We start from the raw sequence: 21,713 nt of genomic DNA, 5'->3' as shown, positions 1-21,713 counted from the left end.
GAGAGTCAATTATCATATGGTTTCACTTAATTCTGGAGCATAACAAATAGCATGGAGGACATGGGGAGTTAGAGAGGAGAAGGGAGTTGGGGGAAATTGGAAGGGGAGGTGAACCATGAGAGACTATGGACTCTGAAAAACAATCTGAGGATTTTGAAGGGGTGGGGGGTGGGAGTTTGGAGTACTAGGTGGTGGGTATTATAAAGGGCACGAATTGCATGGAGCACTGGGTGTGGTGAAAAATAATGAATACTGTTATGCTGAAAATAAAAAATAAATTAAAAAAAAAAAAAAATTAAAGCCGGAAGTGAAGACATGACCATGTGAGGATGTGAGAAGGTATAAAGGTCAACTGCTAGTGCCATGGGGCTTTTGGAGTCAGGCTACTAGTGTGTGTGTGTGTGTGTGTGTGTGTGTTGGAAGGAGATATGTGGACAAAGATAGGGATGGGTAAAATAGAAATGTTGGAAGAATGGAAGAAGTTATGTTATCAACAACGGCAAGGTCTAAGGGTGTAGCAGTGAGAGTGAGTGATAAATGAAGTCCAATGAGTTTTGAGGTAAGAAATGGAGAGACCTGGGCACCTGAGTGGCTCAGTGGGTTAAGCCGCTGCCTTCGGCTCGGGTCATGATCTCAGAGTCCTGGGATTGAGTCCCACATCGGGCTCCCTGTTCAGCAGAGAGCCTGCTTCCCTCTCTCTCTCTCTGCCTGCCTCTCCGTCTGCTTGTGATTTCTCTCTGTCAAATAAATAAATAAAAAATCTTAAAAAAAAAAAAAAAGAAATGGAGAGACCTGTGTATTGCTTAATATGACAAATGATAAATGAAGTTGAATGTGTTTTGGAGGCACGAAATTGAGAGACTCGTGTATTGATTTGATCATCTCCCCAGATTTTGAAATGACCATGAATGAATATACGAATAGAGGTGGAGAATCAGAGAGTGACCTGGAAGTCTTCCGTGGATGAAAGGGAGCAATGTGGAGCCCATGGGTGACCTCACAGGGATGTATAGCAGATGAGAGAATTTGCATCAAAGTTGCTGAGGGCTTTTAGACAAGATGAAGGAACCATCTTGCATGTCATATAACCAGCCTCTCTGCAACTACCTGACAAAAACTGTTTCTCTCCGTCACCTTTTCAGGCCTTGCCTCCCCATTGTTACACAGGTTATTTGTGCATTTGATCATTTGTTCAAAAAATTTACTGGACCATTTTATGCTACATCTTGTGGAGATTAATAAACCCAAGCCTTCCAAGCCCTCCCTGCAGTGGACACTGTTTTTGATGTTGACAAGCTCTGACATGTGCAGAATGATTTACAGAACACTTTCACAGCTATCCGTTCTTCTGAGTGCTATGCTACAACTTCGGAAAGAGTTCAGAGAATCTGACTTTTCCAAGACAAGCTATGAATCTGGGATTCACTTCTGGGGTCCCAGTGTCCTAACCACTGCCCTTTTAACCACATTATTTTTTCAGTATATCTGATTATCTGACTTAATGTGTGTTTTATGGAAATAGACTTCCACCCTATGTGTCTGCCTTTTCCCTATGCTTTCTTATGGCAAAAGCCCAAGAAACAAGTTCAGCCTAAGGAAGTCTTTGGAGAGAAGTAGAAGGAAAAAAAATCTGCTCAATCAGATGGATTTAGTGAGATAATACGTGAAAAAGTTCGTGAACTGATAATGTATTATAAAACTGTAAGGTGGATTTTTTTTTTTTTTTTTTTTTTTAATGGACAGCTTGATAGTATGGAGGTTAGAAAAACTTCAGCCGGTCTGGGTGGCTTGCCAGTCTCTCTCTGGATATCCTTTCTTGGCTCCTGTTTCTGCATCTGTAAAATGGCATCTATAATACATTCTCTGTAGGATTGTTGTGTGGCTCCAATGAGATAGTAGAAAAGAATATCTTTTTAAAATTGAAAACTGTCATCTCAAAAATGGACTTTGTATTTCTGCACTTTGGGAGAAATAACCCCCAGACTGTCACACCTGTTGGGGTACAAATGATGAGAATGTTGGGGAGGAGCTTTCAAAGCGGGACCTTTGGGATGGCTGCAGATATACTATGTTGCTCGCCATCTGCAGAATTATTATTTTATTTATTATTTCCTCCTGGAAACTGCTGGTTAGTGCTGAGAGATGCATAACTGAAGGGGCAGGTTATACCTGCAGGGATCCTCACTACAGCTTCTGGAATAGTCCTTGAGGAATGATCTGCACTATGCCCCACGTTCTCTCTTCTCTCCACTCCATAAACCCATTTATGCAAAGAGGTAAGTGACTGATGAGGACTCAAGATTGGCTTTGTTCATAGAGTATCTGTGTCTGCACTTCAAGGTGGCACAGAGCCTTGATTTAAATCATTGCATTTCTAAAGGTAGATTTGAATTCAGAAGGGAGTAAAGTTGGAGGAGGCATTCTAAAGGGATTTGGGGGAGAAAGAAGAGGCTCCTAGGAGCCCTTCAAACCATATCATGGATCCTCTCTCTGCATTCACCCTGTCTCCATCACCCAGCATGGGACTGGATATGTAGTAGACTCTCAGCAAACACTGTTGTTCATTGATCTAAAGAAAAGAATGTTTCCAGAACCATTGACAAGCGGCTTGATAGCATTCAAGACACAATTCAAATTATAGCCTGCATAATAGGTCACTGTTGGATTTGTGTCCTGTATCCCATTACGAAGGAGTCTTATTTTCTTTTGTAAATGACTTGAACATCTTCAGCTCATCTCTACAGCATATCTCACCTTTGAGAGTCTTCTATACTTACTGTCTTTTTCTTTATTTGCCTTCTTTATTTTTTATTTTATTATTTTTTTCTTTCTTCATGACTGAGTACAGACCACCCAAGACATTGAGGCAGGGTGCTGGAGAGCAGTTTTCATTTTTCTGCATTTCCTCCTTTGGAGGATAAATTTAACTTCCCCTTCCGAATACTGTGCTGTACACGGTTGGGCTTTGTATTTCTGCTGAAAACTATGAGTCATTTTTCATAAAAAGGGATTGTCAAAAGTGCCTGATTCATAATATAACAACAGCAAAACCAGAAAAAGCCCCAAACTGAATGAACTCAAAATTTTCAGATGTTCTACAAAGAGAGGGGGTAGGGAATCGCTGTCTTGGGGGAAGTCACTTGGCTTTTTAGGGTCTTGGTTGTTTTGATTTAAAATTAGAGGATAATAGCAGCAAAATAGCTGTATAGCCAACCTCACGAACCATCTCCTGGTTATTGGGTGACACTCTTTGCAGGTGTTGCATTATCTTTCTGCTGTGTCTGAAGTTTTATAAATATATTAGGCTATTAGTACAGTCTACTTTATCTTATAGGATATTCAAATTCTTGTACTTCAAAAATAAATCATTTTTTAGAAAAGAAGTTCATATATATAGTATTAAAATTGGGATGTTTTGAAATATCCATAGAATAATATCAAATAATGTAGACAATTTAATAAAACCTCCAGACCAGATCCACTTCTGACTGTCCTGGGCAATTATGTTTCTATTGGGAATGTGTTATTTTTAGGGAGGGGTAGATTGAGTTGAGCTTTCCATCTACCGGATGCATTGAAGTGAACACTGTGTGAGAATTACTTAGAACAAGCGGGAACAATCATGTGCCATGTGAGCTAGAAACTCACACAACTCTTTATCTGTGTGAAAGTAGATGACCGAGGGAATGTGCTTCACCAACTGAATATTTTTTGACATAGTCAGATCATAAGGAGAATTCATCTGATCTGAATTCCACTGATCCTACAAAGGTTTCACACCAAAGAATACGAATGTAGTGACTAACTTTGGTCATAGCAGGTAACTATTATGGTATATTAAAAACAACAGAGATAGGGTTTGGGAATAAGCACACCTTTTATAAAGTTACTGAATATAAAATATATTATTATAGCAAAATTGTATTTTATATGAATCCACGAGTTACTTATCTAATCTCTATTGTCCCACCTTTCTCTGCAGTAGACCCCCTCATGTTATATAGAGCAGCAGTGTATCCAAGTAAAATGTCTTCCCTCTGAGTCGGGCCCCTTAAAGAGTTTTCCAGAAGTCCCGCTCACCTAAAGATATGTTTCTCTGGCTACAAAGAAAGCCAGGAAATACAGGTTTTTTTTGTTGTTGTTTTTTTTAGCTCAAATACTAAGAACCAGAGAATACAGAAATCACACAGCCTAATGTTTCATTTTAGACTTTGAGAAAAAGGGGCTTCCTTTCCTGGATTTCTTTGTAGCTAGAGAAGGGTGATGTGATGTGCCTGATGCTAGTGGGATAGGGCTTTTGGCCTTACCCTCTTCTTATTCTTCCTGCTTGAAATCCAGATATAGTAGCTGGAGCCATCTGCTACCATGGAAAGTCCTTGAGGATGAAAAGGCATGTTGATAAATATGGCAGCCTAGAGAGAGAGAGACCCAGCATCTCTGAGAATGGCCAGCAGCCTTAGCAATCACAGATTGCCTGAGTCTCTACTTATTTTATAGATTTCCATCTTGTTTAATCAGTGTTCCATAAGGTTTTCTTGTTAAATGCAGCCAAACTAATCTGAACTGATATATTACTATGCATATGAAGAGCAAGAGGAAAGATAAAAAAAGTTAAATAATTCTAATAAATTTATGTTAAAAAAGGTTCATGGAAGATCTTAGAAGAATACTCTGCTTCTGTTTTCAGAGGAAGCAAAGAAAACTTACCCAAAGTAGCTTTCCATGGTGCTGCATTTGGGATGATGGGAACTTCAAAGTAATATGTTTATTTGCCATTTACTGTTTTCACTGTTTACTCTTTTTTGGGGAACTTCTTGGGTAGGAAGGGTTGTAATAGACGGAATAAAAGAGTTTATGTTCCAACCCAATGCCATCTTGATAACATAGCTTTAATGATTGAGTACCCATTGGATACATTATTGAGTACCCATTGGATAGAATACATACATTATTGAGTATCCATTGGATAGAAACTCAGATACAGTGACCTTGCAAGGTGAGGGTTATGATCCATAATTTTCGTTTCAAAGATATTCAGAGCCCCAGAAATTTTAAGTACATTGCTCCTGGTCATGATGGTAATAAATAAGACCTGGAGTAAAACCAGAGAAAACTTGTTATCACAATACATCATTGAAAGACAGACAAATAAACCTACCACTCAATACATAACCACTATAGGCCCTACTGCTGCCCATGTGTATTACTATACTATATACTACCATAACTACTATATTACATAACTACTATATCAGGCACTGTGTTTTCTCCCAGTGATTTTTTTTTCAACCCTTACAACATTGTAGATAAGAGAGACTGAAGCCACTACAGATTAAGTGATATTATTAAAGCCAGGTGGCCATTATGTGGGAGAGCTGTGATTCAAATCCAGTCTTGGTAGCTCTAAAATTTGTACTATTTCCACTAAAAAGAAGGGTCTTACAAGAATCTAAGCAGCATACCCCTTGAGGACCAGGGACTAGGATCTTAAAATGGAGGCTGAGATCCAGACGTTGTAATTGCGGCAGAGCACTCTGGTCAGATAAAGAGAACAAGTTCACCGGCATGGGGCATGGAGTCCAATGGGCAGAACTGGAGCTGGCTGCATTCTCTTTGTCTGGTATTATTGTGCAAAGCGGCTTCAGTTAGGGAAGTAGAAGAGAGGGGCTTAGCTTCTCTATTGGTGATTGATGTTACAAGGACACTGCAGAGGTGGTCCCCTGAGTTTAGAAATCCTAGACAGGAAAGACCCTGAGGTCCAGAGCAAGGTTGCACTCCTCTGGTCTCAACAAGCTGCGTTTAGGAAGAGGACCTTTTTTTTTTTTTTTTTTAAGATTTTATTTATTTATTTGACAGAGAGAGATCACAAGTAGGCAGAGAGGCAGGCAGAGAGAGAGGAGGAAGCAGGCTCCCTGCTGAGCAGAGAGCCCGATGCGGGACTCGATCCCAGGACCCTGAGATCATGACCTGAGCCGAAGGCAGCGGCTTAACCCACTGAGCCACCCAGGCACCCAGGAAGAGGACCATTTTTGAGCCACTCTCCCACCCAGTCGTTCACTAACCATCCTGATTTCCAGTCTTGGCATTGAAAGACCCATGTCCTGGGAAATCCCTCAGTCTTGAGCAAACTGGACAGCTGGTCACCCTAATGGACAATGTCTCATAATTCTGGAGGGTGGACATTTGAGATCGATGTGTCAGTAGGGCTGACTTCTTCTTGGACTTGTAGAAAAGAATCTGTTCCCTGACTCTTCTCTAGCATTTAGTAGTTTGCTGGCAATCTTTAGCATTACCTGGATTGGAGATGTATCATCTGATTTGTCTTCACGTGGTGTTCTCGTTGTATGCATGTCTGTCTCTGTGTCCAAATTTTCCCCTTTTATAAGGGCACCAGTCATGCTGGATTAGGGCCCATACTAGGACCCTCATTTCACTTAATCAGTTACAAAGACACCATTTCTAAATAAGGTCACATTCACAGGTACTGAGGGGTTAGGACTTTAACATCCTTTGAGGGGACACAATTCAATCCAAGACAACCAGCACAAATAGGGCTACTCTGTCAGCCTGAGTTTTGGATTGAAAATATTGTGGTGCAGAGTCACATGGCGTGTATGTAGGTGAGAAGGAAATCTGTGTTGTTATAAGCCACATCATCTGTTGCTGCAGCAGAACAAAAAACAACTCCATGGTGTGGCTGTGAAAACGAAATCAGACAAGATACACGAGAGAGCTTTGAGACTTGCATCTATCCCTACGTGGAAATGAAAGTGGTGCGGACAGTCTTTCCCATTTGCAGGCCACTTTGTAATGGAATTTCATCTTGTGGTATTGAGATCCCCAACATCCAGCTGGAAAAACACTGCACTTCAAGGGAGAAGGTCTTTTTGACCTTGCCTCCAGTGGTGCCTGACTCAGGCTCTCCCTTCTTGATCTCGGGCTTCAGTTTCCCCATCTGTAAAATGAGGGATCTGAAACTTTTTTATGACTTCAAAGGCCCTTCCAACTCTGATCTTGTGTGCCTCCCTCACATTTGCCACTATTTGCTGGATGGCTTAGATCTCTCTGGTTTGGTCCCGAAGCACTTAGCTGCCAAATGTGTGGCTTTGGAGGCATGTTGCTTCTGGAAGGGCAGCTGTGTCTGAATAGCTAATGGGTTTAATCAAAGAGGAAGCAAATACTGCCTCATGAAGATATGACTGTGTCAAAGAAAAGAGTTATTTCAGAAACCTCCCTCCCAGGAAATGAATGGCATTGACTGCCTGTGTCAGAAGTGGCTGCAGCATGCCCGCCATAGTGACTGGGATTTCTTTGAGGGACAGGGGGCTCTGGAAGAAGTGGCCAAGTGTGATTTGCCTCAGAAAAAAAGCCCTACATTGCTCAGCCCACAGGGGAGAAATTTCAGCTCTGATGCTAACGACCTTAATGTCCTTGGGCAGCTCACTTTCTGGGAGCTGCAGTTTGCTCCTCTGAAAAATGGAACTGAAATCAGAACGTCTTGAGATCATAGGAGTTCAAGGTCACGGAATGGTTTTAAAAGTTTGCCTGAATTTGCAAATGCTATTTTAAAAGAGTACATGGTAAAATGAAGAGTGAGACTTTGGAGTAAGATATGGGTTTTAATTTCAGCTTTCCCACTTCTCTGGGCAAACAACTTAACCCCTCAGAGCTCAAGTTTACTCATCTATAAAATGGGGATAATTAAACCTACTCCACAGGGCTTTTGGGAGGGTGAAATGAGATTACATAAATCCAACAGAGCTCTCTCTACATATCCAACTGATACCCATTTTTATGTTTTATTGACTTTTGATAGACTTGAAAGTACTGTATAAAATTAAAATCACAAAGACATTTTTGACATCTTCTAGTGCATCACTTTACCAATGAAATAACTTAGATACGGAGGGAAATCAAATATCTTGCCTGAGGTCATACAGCTAGTAAGTTATATGAGTGGAACTAGAAATCGCATTTCCTGATACCCCTTCTGGTACCTCTTTCTACTTCCTTACACTTCCAGGGAATATATTTCAATCCAAGAATATAGTCTCAAAGGAGTATATCACATACCAAAATGCAAATTCGGAAGCCCTTGACCCGACCTTCTCCTCACATCCCTTTGCCATGTCTATCCAGTGTAAGTGAATTAAAAGGAAGCAGACAATATAAGTTAGAACTCCACATGAAGTTGTGCTGATCATTTATCTTGGCTCTGGTTTTAATCTTGATGAATAATGTGTATTTGTCATGCTATAAATATTTTGGAACTTGTTTGTTTTCCTTCATATTTGACTTTTTACCTTTCGGATGTTGCACGTTGCTGAAATACAGGGTAGCAGGCAGGTCAGGGTGGGGTGCAGAGCTCATGATAGAGACTTCCTGTGAGGAGCCTTCACACATCATTTTGTACTCTCCTTTCCCATCACCACTTATACCCCAGTGCAACTCCCCCTGCCCTGAAAGTCTATCTCCTAAAACTTCATGTCCTTTTCTGGGGCATACCAGAAACCACTAAGGGAGTCACTGATGATCTGAATGGCAGTTATTAGGAAATCATGCTCATGGGCCCTCTTTCTCTCCTGGCGTATGCAGCTGGCTCATGATAACAGATCCCCCACTCTTGGAAGCTCAAGGAGATGCCTATCATTTATTCCACTTTACCATCTCATCCCCAGAGGAGAAGAGATCTACCTGATTGATCCCCGCTGGAAATAGGCCCTTGAAGATCCATAGCCCCTCTTTTGCTCGTAGGACAGATGTATCCCCAGCTTCTGTTCCACGTATTAAGTCATTAATGCAAGTCCTGCCCCTGGTGTGGGAATCCCTCAATGCCCCGAGACTGTAGGTGACAGAGAGTAAATGCAATTTTTTGTTTTGTTTTTCAAAGATTTTATTTATGTATTTGACACAGAGAGAGAGAGAGATCCCAAGGAGGCAGAGAAGCAGGCAGAGAGAGAGGGGGAAGCAGGTTCCCAACTGAGCAGAGAGCCCCACATGGGGCCTGATGCCAGAACCCTGAGACCATGACCTGAGCCGAAGGCAGAGGCTTAACTCACTGAGCCACGCAGGTGCCCCGAGAGAATGTGCAACTGCGTCAGTAGCACTGGGCAGGGGTCGGCAGAAGGAACAGAGGATGAAGCACATTTGGCTCTCATCCAAGCCAGCTGCAGCTTTGTTGGTCCACATCTTCCTCACTCAAGCTCACATTTTCATCTTGACTCCTATGTGTTTCTCAAATAGTTCTAAAGCACTTTCACATGATTCTCTGTTGAGGATTGTTTCTCATTCAGAATTGGCTGAAATGTCCTCTCTATTTCTTTGGCCTTCATTGCCAAAGGAACTGGTCTGCAAACTTTCCAATGCTCTATGCCTGGCACCAGGCTTTCCATCGATCTACCTGTGTTTTGGGCATGTTTTGCTCTGCGAATTATTCTATATATTCACAGAACCCATTCTCCAAGGAGGCTCTGGTCTAGATGGATAGGGAGAATAGGCAAATTCAATAAAGCTAATTTTCCAGAAATAAGAAGTCACTGTGGATACAGGGAGATGGCATGCGAGTGCTGTGAAAATTAAAATATGAAAGAGCTAGGGCTAGATGGGTCCTAGGATGTATCATCTTACCAGCCCAGGTTGCATCTGAGGTATAGGTGGGCCCAGGGTTATTTCAAAGGAATGATTACAAAAGTTTGAGGCCAATCTTGTCCTCTTTTGCTATTTTTGCTATCTTTGTGAAATTAAGCATAGAATTTACACTCTCAGTCTTTAATATTTTATCTGTTATCTGATGCTTAATATTTCATCATTGTCAAATGAAGCAAATCCTTACATACCACACTGGGTCTGAAATGGTGGCCTGAAATAATATAAAAACAAATACTTTGGAAAATCCCAGAAAAGTATACAATTTTCAGAATTGTTCTTATTTGAAGTATTATAAAGCATTTGGAAAAATATATTCCAAATTTTTACAAAGCTATATATTATTATTATTTTATTATCATGTAACAAATTCAGTTTTAGAGAATTACTTTCTACATTTTCATAGCACTGGACCGGTAAGATGACATTGTTCTTATCCATTATTTAATTTGATCTAGTTGACATGTAGAAGGCTTAATGATCTGGACAGAATGGTAGGAGCATCTCTCCTTAGGGATGGGCAGGGTCCACTCAGCACAACGGACAAGACATGGAAACTAAGTCATCTGCCATTCTGTGTTGAGTGGAACACCAGGCACCAGTTCCCAATGCCTGAGGAGAATTCCCACCACATGAAGGATAGCAAAGATCCTCACCGTGGCAGCCATTAGGAATTTAAGTCCACATTTCTTCCTCCTGCGTCTTTGTATTGAAAGTGACCAAGGAAAACAAAATACAGTCACAAACTGAGTGGAACGAGCTTTACCCACATGGGAAAGAGCTAGAGCCAGATCAGCTTTGGTAATGGGGGTTGGTCCCCCATGGTCAGCAGGTCCCCCCAGGAAGGCAATACATGGCAACTAGCTTGCATATATCCCTCTCACAATGCAATGGAAGGAGCTTTCTGCTTACGCTATAAAGTGTGGGCTACTGGAAGCAGGGTGGTGGTCAGGGCCATTGATGCGCATGTTTAACTAGAACAAAAGAACACTGGTTGAGCCTGCAACAAGGAAAGATAGCCCCAGGCAAGGTGATAAGCCTGGCACAGACAGTGTGGGCTCTTTATCTCTTGGCTCTTCCAGACCCAAGGCCCATTCTTTTGTGTCTGAGTGAAGGGCAAAAGACTGTGTATGAGACTGTCTTTTCTAACACTCGGATAATGCAGACTGCACTGCACACCCCTATCTGCCTTAGCATGTGGGTGCTTATAGAGTGGGTGTGAGGAATGGAAGAGCAGAGAATGTGGGTCCCCAAGTCAATCTTGGATTGAGCCTTTGTCTCCCTTGCAGAGTGTGGAGAACAAATATGCTTGCCCATGACTGGGTCTTAACCACTCCCTCTCACTTCTTTTTTAAAGGGCTGACCTCAGGGGTTAGGGGCAATAATATTATAGCAGCGGGGTATACTCGAGCAAGTCATAACTACATTGCTCTTAAACTTTGACAAGAAAACACTGGGGGTGTTACTGCCTGTTAGCCCAGTAGGGCATGGTAACACTAGGAGTTAATAGTACAGCATAACAAAGTAAAGAGATACTAATAAAAAGTTACTTAAAAGGGCTGTCTAAATGGGGTGTCTGGGTGGTACAGTCAGCGGAGCCTCCAACCCTTAGTTTCTCCTCGCGTCATGATCTTGAGGTCTTGAGATCGAGCCCCCTGTTGAGCCCTCATCCAGCTCTGTGCTCAGCAGGGAGTCTGCTATAGGTTCTCTCTCTCTCTGCCTGCTCCCCTCGCTTATTCTCTCTCTCTCATATAAATAAATCTTATAAAAAAGTACTGTCTAAATAATTCCTATGCTTGAATGGATATAAGTATAGGTGCATATTAGAAACCTTGTAAAAATAGCACAAAGGGAAAGATAGAGAATGGAACCAAAGCTGTACTCATAGTGAAGTCAATAATATTGACAATTTAATTGTTTCAAAGATCCAAATGCTTTAGTGGAGCATGAAATTTGGGGAATTTTAGTAAGTACAGGAACAGTAACATTGAAGAAATTATAGGGGAGAAAAGGCAATGATAAGGAGAAAGGACTTAATTTAGAAAATGAAAGGTAAAATTGGTAAATTCAAAACACAGTTTTACAAATTTAGACTAAGAGTAAATCATAGAAAGCTCTATGCTAACACATTTGACCATCTCATTTTAATACAAGCTAATTTCCTGTGAAAATGTGAATAACTAAAAGTGATTCCAGAAGAGTGAAAAACCTGAATAAACCATGGAATTGAAAAAAAAAATTGGAAAATTCATGCCTCTAAGTGATGCCAGGCTTGGACAGTTTTACATATTTTATCTTTTTATGGAATAATTCGTATGCTATTAAAATTATTCCAAAGCAAGGGAAAGACAGAAATAGTTACAAATTTATTTCACTAAAACCTGACAATGACTGCCCAGAAAAGGGAGCCAGAATCTCCCCCTGCAATTCTGAAAATTGATGGGGGAGGGGGGGTTTTGTATAATGTCCAGAAAATGAAATCTAGAATTGTATTTAATGATTAGTATAGTGTGACTGTATAAGTTTTATTCTTGAGACAAAAAATTATATAAAACAAGTTGTATTGTTTTAATACATCTTATTGATGTATTAGAGAAGGAACATTTTTAATCATCTGTAAAAGTTCCATGAAGTCATTTAATGAAATGTATCACCCACCCATTCCAGATTAATGAGAGAAAGAAGTAAACATCCAACCATTTGTAGTGAAGTGGGATTATAAAGACACTTCCTAAATGTTACAGAGAATATCAAAATCAAGAATTAATGGAATACTAATGTTGAATAGTTGCAGGTATTTCTATTAAATTTAGGAACAAGTCAAACTTTTTTTAAAGGCCATTTTTGTACCTTTTCAAAAAGCTTTAGGCAGTTCAATAATATATGCAGCAGACATAAGAAAAGAGAAGTAAAATGATCATTGGTAGAAGATATATGATTGCTCATATAGTAAACAAAAAAATTAATTATCTAGGATATCCAGGAGAATTAACAACCTATTTAAATGAATGCAAGTTTAGTAATGTGACTGGATTTTAAAAACACAAAGATACCAGATATGACTATATAGAAATTACTAGGGAGAAAAATAAGATTACAATAGAAAAAATATTACTGACCCTTTAACATATCACAGGAATAACAAGAAATATGGAAGGCCAAATGAAGTAACCAAAAATATTGTCATGAAGGAGACATGAAATGGAAAGCCATTTTATGTCCTTCGTTGGAGGGAATAAAATAGTTAATTGTAGGTTTAATAATATCCTAAGTTTTAAAATTCAGTGGATTATATTGAAAATTAAGAGTGATTCTTTTTTTTTTTTTTTTTTTTTTTTTTTTTTTTTTTTTTTTTTTTCTAGAAGAACAGGCACATGGAAAAGGAAGTTTTGAGGTTGGGGGATAGCTTGACTATTTTTCCTACTAGATGTTAAAACATATTTGAAAATGACAATGATTAAAACAGCATGCTATGACTGACTCCTTCAAACGGATGCCACACACAAACTGGCTAATTTGAGGAGAGTTAAATAAAAGGACTGTTTATAAAAGGGTGGGCAGATTTTAGAGAAAGCAGAAAGGAATTATGCAGTACTCCAGGCCAGCAAGGGTGGAGAGTCCTCAGGCCTGAAGGGGAGGGGGGAGGGAGCAGTTATAAAACCAAAGCAGTAGCCAGGAGGGACATGGGACAGAAGCTGAGTCCTTCAGCAGAGGGGCAGACTAACTCTGGTCACATGACCAGGAGGAAGCCATGTCAACCCATACTCCATCCGGACTCCTCCTTCCTCTGTCTCCCCAGATATCTCCCAGCCAGGGGCCAGGGAGCAAAGCAGCATGTTGATGCCATCCACAGAGGTCAGCAGATAGGGAAGAGATCAAAGTGGACATAGTGAGATCGAGAGAGCTTATCTTGAATGCCAAGGGAAGATATCACACTAAATGCCAAAATTTACAATGAGCCAAAATACATAGTCTTGAAATAAGACTCTAAAATATTCATTTAATCAGTCAGTCAACAGAAATTCATGAGTGCCCACTCACTGCACATGGTCATTAGTATAAGTCAATAAGAAAAGCAAGATTATTCAATGGATGGCCTGGAAAATTGAGTAGCTCTTTAAAAAAATTAGATCAGTGTCTGTGTACCACTAGGCAAATAGACTCATTTACCACTCACTCCCATTTCTTTCTAGCTTGGCTTCTTGTGCCTTCGAGACTGAGAAGCCTGAACCCACAGGCTGTATAACACAGCAGTTAAGAGCACGGATTCTGGAGCTTTGTCAGCCTGGGTACAAATTCTACCTCTGACATCCATAAGCTGTTTGGTACTGGATGATTATCTTCTGTGTCTCTGTTTTCTCACATGCAAAATGGGGATTCAGTCATTCCTGCCTTGTAGGAGATTGTAAAAATTAGGAAATACTGGTAAAAGCACCCAGAGCAATGTCTGGCATGCAGTAAGTGTGGCATCATGTTAACTATCACTATTTGCATTCTCATACTCCCTTACAGCTAGCATGTCACCCAGGAGACATAACTATGTGTTGTTAGGAACACAGAAACGGGCATCATGAAGTGGCAGCCTTGCTAAGAAGCTGGGTCTCATGGCAGAGATGCTTGATAGTTCTGGGTTCCCTGTGGGGGGCAGGGGCAGTTCTGCTCTGTAGTCCCCAGCACTCAACAATAGTGAATTTCCCCTCTATGCTCCCATGATGCTGTGATACAACTGGGAATTTTTTTGTCTATCTGTGTTGCTGTCAACTGTTGGCACCCTAGCCCTCCTGATAATTCAGTGAATTAACTTGAACTTCTTAGTAAATCTCTCTCTGCTTTAAGTTGCTCAACTGGATCTGTTGTCTGCCCAGTACATATCATTGCCTCTGGTCAAAATAAAACTATGATAATTGAGTATTTGATTATAGAAAGTAAAGCCATTTAGAAAACAATCAGACAATGAATGTCAGCTCTTACATGACCTCAGCTTAGGGAGGGGGGAACTATAAATATAAAATTATACACTGGAAGAAAATCTGAAGAGAGAAGTTTGACAATAGTTTATATGTTAGAGGTCATAACTAGAATTAAAATACATATTGAAGATCAAGAAGAAGATTTCAATAAATACAACAGTGTATACAATAAATATAACAACTTTTAACACATTAGAGTTTATGTAAAATATAAGGGACAGATTAAAGCAGTAATAAACATGAATCTAAAAGACATGCTCATGGGTTAGAAGAACAAATATTGTTAAAATGTCTATGCTCCCTAGAGCAATCTATATATTTGATGGAATCCCTATCAAAATACCATCAAATTTTTCACTGAGCTGGAATAAATAATCCTAAAATTTGTATGGAACCAGAAAGACCCCCAAATAGCCAAAGGAGTGTTGAAAACCGAAGCTGGTGACATTAGAACCCCAGACTTCAAGCTGTATTACAGGGCTATAATCAACAAGACAGTATGGAACTTGCACAAAAGCAGACACAGAGATCAATGAAACAGAATAGAGAGCCCAGAAATAAACCTTCAACTCTATGGTCAACTAATCTTCAAAAAAGCAGGAAAGAATATGCAATGGAAAAGATAGTTTCTTCAGCAAATGGTGTTGGGAAATTGGATAGTCACACACAGAAGAATGAAACGACCGTTTCCTTACACCTTACACAAAAACAGACTCAAAATGGAAGAAAGATCTCAATGTGATACAGGAATCCATCAAAATACTAGAGGAGAACACAGGCAACAACCTCACTGACCTTGGCCACAGCAACTTCTTGCCAGACACGTCTCCAAAGGCAAAGGGTAACAAAGGCAAAAATGAACCTTTGCGACTTCATCAAGATGAAAAGCTTTTTTGCACAGCAAAGGCGACAGTTGACAAAACCAAATGACAACCAAAGAAAGGGAGAAGATATTTGCAAATGTTTTATCAGACAAAGGGCTAGTAACCAAGATCTATAAAGAACTTATCAAACTCACCACCCAAAGAACAAGTACTCCAATCAAGAAATGGGCAAAAGATATGAACAGACATTTTTCCAAAGAAGACATCCAAATGGCCAACAGACACATGAAAAAATGCTCACCACCACTTGTCATCAGGGAAATACAAATCAAAACCATGGTGAGATACCACCTCACACCAGTCAGGATGGCTAAAATTAGCAAGTCAGGAAATTACAGATGTTCGTGAGGCTGTGGAGAAAAAGGAACCTCTTACACTTCTGGTGGAAATGTAAGCTGGTGCAGCCATTCTGGAAAATAGTATGAAGGTTCCTCAAAATGTTGAAAATAGGGGCGCCTGGGTGGCTCAGTGGGTTAAAGCCTCTGCCTTCAGCTCAGGTCATGATCCCAGGGTCCTGGGATAGAGCCCCACATCGGGTTCTCTGCTCAGCAGGGAGCCTTCTTCCCCCACCCCCCTCTGCCTACCTCTTTGCCTACTTGTGATCTCTGTCAAATAAATAAAATCTTCAAAAAAAAATGTTGAAAATAGAGTACCCTATGACCCAGCAATTGTACTACTAAGTGGTAACCCCTAAGATACAAATGTAGTGATCTGAAGGGGCACCTGCATTCCAATGTTTATAGCAGAAATGTCCATAATAGCTAAACTATGGAAAGAGCCCAGATTTCCATCAACAGATGAATGGATAAAGAAGAAGTGGTATATATATATGCAATGGAATACTACTCAGCCCTCAAAAAAATTAAAATCTTGTCATTTGCAATAATGTGGATGGAACTAGAGGGTATTATGCTAAACAAAGTAAGTCAGTCAGAGAAAGACAATATAATTTCACTCATATGTGAAATTCAAGAAACAAAACAGGGGGCAGCTGGGTGGCTCAGTGTGTTAAGGCCTCTGCCTTTGGCTCAGGTCATGATCTCAGGGTCCTGGGATCGAGCCCCGAATTGAGCTCTCTGCTCAGTGGAGAGCCTGCTTCCTCCTCTCTCTTTGCCTGCCTCTCTGCCTACTTGTACTCTCTGTCTGTCAAATAGATAAATAAAATCTTAAAAAAAAAAGAAAGGAAGAAAGAAAAGAAAAGAAAAAAAAACAGAGGAGCATGGGGAAAAGAGGAAAAAATAAGATGAAATCAGAGAGGGAGACAAAGCATAAGAGACTCTTAATTATGAGAAACAAACTGAGGGTTGCTGGAGGGGTGGGGGTGATGGACATTAAGGAGGGTGCTTGATGTAATGAGCACTGGGTATTATATAAGACTGATGAATTACTTACCTCTACCTCTGAAACCAGTAATATGTTATATGTTAACTAATTAACTAATTGATTTAAATAAAAATTTAAAAATAATTAAAAAATAAAAGACTATCGAATGATTTCTATCAAGATAAACACAATATATAAAATGTATTTATTGGTACCTTAAAGGTTAAACTTAGAGCAACATGTCCTTTTTCTGCTTTGCCAAATTGGCAAAGGGAAATAAAAAAGGATTTATCCTTATCCTGGCAAGGACATAGTCACTCATTCTCTGTTGGTGGGTATATAAATTGATAAAATTATTCTGGAGACAATTTGGTAATATTTACCAAGGCTTTATGCGTCGTACTCCTGGCTTTAAAAGTAGGCCATTCAGCCATTCTTCAGGCTCTGGCTGGTAGATAGAAAACAGCTCAAAACCAAAATGTATTTCAGGCGGTCACCACAGCCCCTCATAGGACTGTTCTCACTGTGGCTCTCTGCAGCTATCAGAGCTTTCAACACCTACTGTGGATCTGAGAGTTTTGGACCCTCAGATATGCCAAACTGTTCAGATCTCTCCAGTTTTCAGATTAGATTTGACATCTCATCCAATCCTAAGTGCCACATGATGCAGTCGCCCCCATTGTCTGCCTCAGTCACAGGATGTCCCCTCCATTTCCGGCAGCCACAGACACAGCTTCATCTTCCATGACGAGCCAGCCACCCAGTGGGCTGAGGATCTCTCCACCCTTCTTTATCCTCCTACTGCTAGGCAAGGAATATTTGAGCAGCTCTCCGTCTTGACCCAAAGTTGAGTGATTTTTGCATGGAGCACTGGGTGTGGTGCATAAACAATGAATGCTGGAACACTGGAAATAAGTAAAATAAAATGGAAAGAAAAGTTGATATATAAACTTTCCAAATAAGCCTAATCAAAGAAGACTCTTACATGCTAAGTGGTGTTTTTTCCTTATTTAATATTATTGTCTGACTGAATCTCTTATGAGCGATCTCTTCTTGGCCACTTTCAAAGGGTAATTTTTTTAACTATATTTTCCATACCTTCTTCCTAAGCTTTTTAGGTGATTACCATTCCACACAAATATTTTTTTGATTCCCTCCTGCTCTGGAGAAGGAAAATTTTTTTCCCTTCTCATAAATGAATCCGTGGATTTTGTTAAGTCATTGCTGTAGCAATTTTGAAATTTCCTATCTTCATTTTCTCCAAATTTTGATCAAAATAAGAGTTGTTCTTAAATGGAGAAAATAATGGAATAGGCACTTTTGTAACTTCTCTGTTCCTCACTGTAGCTCCACTTAATACAGGCCATTTTGTAATGGTTAATTCTCTAGAAATCAATGTGAATTTTGAAGAGATGGTGAATGGGTTAGATTAAATGGTGAGTGCAGGCAGCGGCAAGGGGGCTTCAAGTTCTCATTTTAGCACCTTTAATAGCCTTTCTGAAGGACTATATTGGCTGTCCTAGGGGAGAGGCAGCAGCTGGACATTTATCTGGAGACTACCCAGTGTAGAGGTTCAAATAGGAGAAAAATCCCTTACAGATGACTTAACCTTATTTTCCTAATTGCCTAAAAAAATAAGTAAATAACCCAGGGGAAAAAATGTATATCTGGGTAAAATCAGCTTCTTTGAACTATAGTAAAATTCTTACATGTTACAAATCACAATAGCTAGCCCAGATTGGTTTTTATCTAGGTTTTTACTGAGTGAACGTAAATATAAGCCATTAAACAATAAAGAGGCAAATAAAGTGATAAAACTAATTTACAGTCAGCCAGACTGTGCAAAACAGGGGTCTGTTCATTATTGCTAGAGAAATGTTAAGTTCAGTCAACAAAAGTTTGGCAATTTGTGTGTCACTCACTGTGGGCATTAAGGGTTTTCATAAGATGATTGACAACATATGAGGAAGGAGAGAGCAGGGAGAACTATATTGCAGTTTTTGTTACAGTTGAGATGGGCGTAGAGTGTTATCAGAATGGAGGAGGGTGGTGACCAAAGCCTCTGGGGAATTCTGCAACATTTTATAGATGACATTTGAGTTTGGAGGTAGAGCAGGAGGAGTCAATCCAGAGTATAAAAAAAGAAGTTCACTAAGAGGACAGGAATGCGGGAGAGTAGAAATGTCAGGAGCAATGGTAGAGCAGCAAGAAAGGCGTCTTACTGTAGTAAATGGATTGTAGTGGTCCAGCCTCTTAAAGAGCTACTGAGCCACTTAGACACATACAAAATGGACCCGAATAGTGTCATCCTTAGAAGAGTATTTCAAGGAAATAATGCAAAAGAAGAAAAAAACCCAAGATGTGCAAAGCTATTGATAGAAGGTATTTATAATAATAATAATTAGTTATTGGGGCATCTGGGTAGCTCAGTGGGTTAAAGCCTCTGCCTTCAGCTCAGGTCATGATCCCAGGGTCCTGGGATCGAGCCCTGCATCAAGCTTTCTGCTCAGCGGGGAGCCTGCTTCCTCCTCTCTCTCTGCCTGCTTCTCTGCCTACTTGTGATTTCTGTCAAATAAACAAACAAAATTTTAAAATAATAATAATAATAGTAATAATTAGTTATTACAATTATATTATTATATAATATGTTATATAATAATATATTATTAAAATATGAGGAAAGAGTTCAAAATAATACTCAGAAAACTTTTAAACAAACAAGTATTGTAAAATAAAGAGTATGCAGTTTCATTAGAAATAAAAAAAAATTGTCTTACATGTGTCAAAGATGGTATGCCCATTATGAGTATAATTGTGTAAAACCTAAAACAGAAGGATTAAAGACAGGAAAGAATGAAAGACATTGCCAAAGTAGGGAGTGAAAATAAATTCCTTCGTTTTTATGTACAAAGTTTTACAGTGGTTTAATAGTAAATATTTTAAATAGTTGTTACAGTCCACAAAAAAAGAAACCAATACGAAATTCTAAACTTCTGGACTTGGACTTGTACATTGAGTCTAAATTTCCCAGTTATGGTAACAGTCAATTATTAGTTGACTATAAACATGATGTGCATATGAGGTATTCCCCAAAGTACACTCTGTTGCTTATAAGTGGTTTTAGTAGATTTCATAGGATTCAAATCACACAGTGTAAATTCTCTTTCCACACTGGAATTAAGCTAGAAATCAGAAGCAATAAGGTATCTTGAGAATACTTGAAAACTAAGGAACATCCTTCTAAATGACCCTTGAGCCAAGGAAAAAGAGTAATAATCCCTATAAATTTCTTACTAGATTCATCAAAGCAAAAAAAGGACAGAAAACACAAATTATCAGGAGTGAAAGGGGCGACATCACTACAGAGTCTATAGACACTCACAGACAATAGATATACATTATAAAAACTTAATGCCGATGAAGAAACAGCTTATCAAAATGGACATATTCCTTGAAAATCTTCAAAGTCTATTGTAACGCACAGTCAATGTGCTAATTTCTAATCAAAAGGGTGCCACATATTCATAACCGACCGGTGTCAGACCATTTTTCCAGGCCCTCCCACAATACCTCCAAACTTCTCTTATGTCCTCTTGACCTAAAATCTTTAAAGGCTCTAGTTTGGCCACAGGATAATGTCCTGTTTTTTAAATTTGAAACACACACACACACACACAGGCACACCAGCCCACACACATGCATGCATGAGCACGTGCTTAAGGACCCATCCTTCCTGACTTATCCTGCCTCCTTTGTTTTCATTCTCTTCTGTATCTTGTGTTTATTTAAGTACAAATTTTATTTTATTTCATTTTATTTTTAAAGATTTTATTTATTTATTTGACAGACAGAGATCACAAGTAGGCAGAGAGGCAGGCAGGGAGAGAGTGAGAGGAGAAAGCAGACCCCCTACTGAGCAGAGAGCCCCATGCGGGGCTCAATCCCAGGACGCTGGGATCATGACCTGAGCAGAAGGCAGCGGCTTTAACCCACTGAGCTACCCAGGCGCCCCTAAGTACCAATTTTATTGATTCTAAAGTGTATGTTTTTCATATTTCAACAACTCTGATATTGGGGTATGTTTTTTGATCAATGGAATTGTGCAACTAATTTGCACATTGTTTTTGTCCTAGTGGTACCTATACTAATAATGTAATCCCCATAGATATTATGATTCTTTCATGACTCTTTGATTAAACACATAGAATTTTGTCTTACTTCTTTTTCTCTATTTTATATAACTTATGATCCTGAACTTCCAGCAATTATCACAAATACAGATTCTCTGTTTCAAATTCTCCTTAACCAAAAATTATTATTTATTGAGCATCAACTATGTGATAAGCTCTATGCCATGTGCTTTGCTTCCTGCCTTTTATATTTTGTGACCACTTGGTAAATTGGGTTTTATCAAGGCTCATAGAGGTCAGCTGAATTCCACAAAGGTCACATGAGTCGCTAAAACATGGCAAAGGAGAAAAGAGCACAAGTCCATTTGTTCCTAAACCCTTTGCCTTTACTAGGTCACCATCATTCCTTTCCCAACAGTGTCCCATTACTCGTCACATTAGGCATACTGTCCTCAGAGTTCTTACTGTAACTATCTTGCCATATTGTAATGACTTTGCTTTCATGCCTTTCTGATTTATGAGGTCATGAACTATTTTATTCCTAGTTGCTGAAGACTTAGCAGAGTGCCCATAGCAATACCAAAGAGTAAATATTTTGACAAATACTTTAATAGATACTTAATAAAGAGTAAATATTTTAATTTTAATAAATAATGAGTAAATATTTTAATAGTAGATACTTTAATACATTTACTAGTGAATATCTTCACTTTAATAGTAAATATTTAGGGAAGGTTTCCTTAGCAATGGGATTTTCCTGG

General features: G+C 39.4%; 1 protein-coding gene across 1 annotated transcript in view; it reads left to right on the top strand.

Moving 5' to 3' along the window:
* Nucleotides 1–21,713, top strand: part of LOC309871283 (uncharacterized protein) — a 566,681-nt gene that overhangs the window by 152,677 nt on the left and 392,291 nt on the right. The gene's annotated exons all lie outside the window — the stretch shown is intronic.

The sequence above is a fragment of the Mustela nivalis genome, assembly GCF_964662115.1.
Source record: "Mustela nivalis genome assembly, chromosome: 8".
Lineage (NCBI taxonomy): Eukaryota > Metazoa > Chordata > Mammalia > Carnivora > Mustelidae > Mustela > Mustela nivalis.
This window is presented reverse-complemented; position numbering and strand designations above follow the sequence as displayed.